Raw genomic sequence first — 4,036 nt, forward strand, 5'->3', positions numbered from 1 at the left:
AAACTAGCCTTACCCACCTTGAGCGAGTGAGCGAGCGAGTGAGCGAGTGAGCGAGTGAGTGAGTGGAAGATAGACTTGGTTGAGGACCTTATGTCAGATTTAAACATGGGAGGGGGCCACACCTCTGTTTGTATATACTGGGGAGCAAGGAAGAATTCTTTTTCAGTGTCAAATTTCTACACTGCATTCATTGAGCCAAATTATCCAGCTGTATGGTCTTTTCCGTATCCATTAGCTGTTTATTTGTATGAAGCAATGTGAAGTTTATGAAATATTTTCTGGTTTCATTAGTACACCAGGAATTTGAATGCTTGAGCCACGCTATTAAAAGGGAAAGCGCGCCCCCTAGAGTCCAGAGCTCCAACGTCTGCAGTCCTCCAGCCGGCTAGCTTAGAAAGAAGTTCCATGGAGTGCTGTAAACACAGTACTTGTGTATAAAATTCTCACAAAAGATACAAATAGAATAACATACGTCATCAAAGATTAATAAATAAATATTCGGTAAACTTTTTAAAGCATTTTTATCTTAAATCCCTCATTAAACTGGTGTGTAATGATTAAAGAATTAGAAGTACTTATTACTCTGATTTAATTGTTATATACTACATATGTATACTAAATTACCACAGTGCACTTCATACACTAAGCACAAAAAGTGCAAATAGTATGTCTCAATAACAAATAAAATAAGTGAATGTGTATAGAAGCTTTATTTTTTTACCACAATAAAGACATTTTCCCCCAAGTCAGCTCAGGGAAGTGGGATGGCTTATACCCTCATTTCCAAAACTCTGGAGGCTGAGCTACAGGGAGATTGAGGCCAGTCTGGGTTATAAAAAAATAACTACAACAGAGGTTGATTTGGAATGCAACAGCTTTTCTTTGTTGGTCTGTATCTGGAAACAAACTTATAAACCTTACAAATGTCCACTTACAAATGTCCAAGTTTCACTGGAGTATTGTTTTATCTCTTACTGACTCGGGGTCTTGGTAGGCAGCCCTGGCTGGCCTTGAACTCCCTATCATGTCTCAGCTCCCTGAGTGCTGGAATTATAGATGGACACCAATGTGTCTGGCTATCTATCGAAGGGAACTAAATGGGGTTTTACATACAGTGTCCTCACCATTGACAAGCTTGACTTTTCAGAGCCTCTGTGAAGATTTCTCATCACCATACAGGTGGTAATAGTATTTGAGATGAGAGTTTCTGTAGATATAAATTAGAATAGGCAGGGGAAAGGAAGACTTAGCTACAGGAAAGAAAACCTAAGAACATCTGTGAGGATACAGAGGAAACAAAATCTGTGAAAACTTCCTTTCTCTATGCAGAGTGAATTCTTGTTGCACTGTTGGTTGCTTGGTTTCTTTGGTGGTGGTGGAGGGCATTTTTGTTAGATTTCTATTGCCGAGTTAAACAACATGGACAAAAACATCTTGGGGAGGAAAGGGTTTAAGCAGTGGCCTGGACCCGCCTATGTGAATGCTCACACTTCCAGACCATCCTGTTCTCCATAATGGGATTCTAGGCCAGTTAAAGCTACATATCAGCCCCCTTCTCTGCAGAATCACCAGCCCCTTTCTCTGTGGAATCACTATGGTGGCTGGGACCCTGTACACATACCCTGAAAACTGGAGGGCCTTCAAGGCCCTCATCGCTGCTCAGTACCGCGGGGCTCAGGTCCGCGTGCTCTCCGCACCACCCCACTTCCACTTCGGCCAAACTAACGGTACCCCCGAATTTCTCAGAAAATTTCCTGCGGGCAAGGTTTCAGTCTTTGAGGGAGATGACGGACTCTGTGTATTTGAGAGCAATGCCATCGCCTATTACGTAAGCAACGAGGAGCTTTGGGGATGTACGCCAGAGGCAGCAGCGCAGATGGTGCAGTGGGTGAGCTTTGCTGACAGTGACATCGACCCTCCAGCCAGCACCTGGGTGTTCCCCACCTTAGGCATTATGCACCACAACAAGCAGGCCACTGAAAATGCCAGAGGAGGTGAAGCGAATCTTGGGGCTGCTGGACACTCATCTGAAGACACGGACTTTTCTGGTTGGTGAGAGAGTGACACTGGCTGACATCACGGTTGTCTGTACCCTATTGTGGCTCTATAAACAGGTCTTAGAGCTTTCTTTTCGCCAGGCCTTCCCCAATACCAACCGATGGTTCCTTACCTGCATTAACCAGCCCCAGTTCAGGGCCATCTTGGGGAAGGTGAAGCTGTGTGAAAAGATGGCTCAGTTTGATGCTAAGAAGTTCGCAGAGAGCCAGCCAAAAAAAGGATATCCCGAGGAAAGAAAAGGGCTCACGAGAAGAGAAGCAGAAGCCCCAGGCTAAGCGGAAAGAGGAACAAAAGGCAGCTGCCCCAGCCCCTGAGGAAGAGATGGGCGAGTGTGAGCAGGCATTGGCTGCCGAGCCCAAGGCCAAGGACACTTTCGCTCACCTGCCCAAGAGTACCTTTGTGTTGGGTGAGTTTAAGCAAAAGTACTCCAATGAGGACACCCTCTCTGTGGTGCTGCCATATTTTTGGGAGCACTTTGATAAAGATGGCTGGTCCCTGTATGCTGAGTACCGCTTCCCTGAAGAGCTCACCCAGACTTCATGAGTTGTAACCTCATCACTGGGATGTTCCAGCGATTGGACAAACTGAGGAAGAATGCCTTTGCTAGTGTTATCCTGTTTGGAACCAACAACAGCAGCTCCATTTCTGGGGTTTGGGTCTTCCGAGGCCAAGATCTTGCCTTTCCGCTGAGTCCAGATTTGCAGGTGGACTATGAATCATATACATGGCAAAAACTGGATCCTGGTAGCGTGGAGACCCAGACCCTCGTTCGAGAGTACTTTTCCTGGGAGGGGGCCTTCCAGCACGTGGGCAAAGCTGTCAATTGTCGCGCGCCCAATGTCCCGCCAGTAAGAACGACGCGCGGCAACAGGATTCTTCTGCGAGCAAGCCTTTACTGTGTTACAGCTCTCTTAGTGTTACAGCTCTCTTGAACAGGGACCCCGAGCAGCAAAATCGCTCGGCTTATATAGACAACAGTATGCTAATTATCTCTCAGGGATTGGTGGGGCTTGGATCACCCCACTACTTGTCCTCCAGGGATTGGCGGAGAATGAATCACCTCATTAGCATATTAACGGTCAACTAACACCTGGTGCATAAATCGCACATGTGCAGTACCGCTGTTCACCACTAGAGGGAGCCCTAGCAAGGCGACAAGCCTGCACATGCGCAGTAAGTCATTTATATCCAGACAAGGCTGGATGTCGGCGCCATCTTTGTTTCGCCGCTCCGCTCTCTACAGTCAATCAAGGCAAAATCTTCAAGTGAACATGTCTTGCCAGTCGCCTAGCTGCCTGCACCTGCCCTTCAAGGGAGATGGGGGTGGTTAAAGGAAACTGAACATTGAAAAAAAAAAAAAAAGCTATATATCAAAAAGCCAAAAGGGGGCTGGAGAGGTCAGTGCTTAAAAGTACTTCCCTACCAGAGGACCCAAGCGCTTTCCAAGAGTCCTTGTCAGCACAGGGCTCTGGCAACCCAAGATCCAGGAGATCCCGTACTTTCCTCTGATGTCTAAGCAAACACCTCTCTCTCTCTCTCTCTCTCTCTCTCTCTCTCTCTCTCTCTCTCTCTCTCTCTCTCTCACACACACACACACACACCTTAAACAATAATAGTTTTTTTTTTCTTTTTTTCGGAGCTGGGGACCGAACCCAGGGCCTTGCGCTTGCTAGGCAAGTGCTCTACCACTGAGTTAAATCCCCAACCCCACAATAATAGTTTTTAAAGTAAACCAAGTATGGTGACACATAGCTATGTTCCCAAAACTTGGGAGACAGAAGCAATATATATATATATATATATATATATATATATATATATATATATATATATATATATATATATGAGTTTATTCAGGGCATGGGGAAGGGAGTTAAGCGGGCAATAGGGGCAGAGAAAGGGAGAGAGGGGGTAGGAAGACGAGAGGAGAGGAGAGGAGAGGAGAGGAGAGGAGAGGAGAGGAGAGGAGTAGAAGAGT

General features: G+C 46.1%; 1 pseudogene; it reads left to right on the forward strand.

Annotated features, from left to right (window-relative positions):
- Window positions 1–1,588: 1,588 nt before the first annotated feature.
- On the forward strand, window positions 1,589–2,990 carry Eef1g-ps4 (eukaryotic translation elongation factor 1 gamma, pseudogene 4; annotated as a pseudogene).
- The last annotated feature ends 1,046 nt before the right edge of the window (window positions 2,991–4,036 follow it).

The sequence above is a fragment of the Rattus norvegicus genome, chromosome 5, assembly GCF_021556685.1.
Source record: "Rattus norvegicus strain SHRSP/BbbUtx chromosome 5, alternate assembly SHRSP_T2T, whole genome shotgun sequence".
In the NCBI taxonomy this organism is placed as follows: Eukaryota; Metazoa; Chordata; class Mammalia; order Rodentia; family Muridae; genus Rattus; species Rattus norvegicus.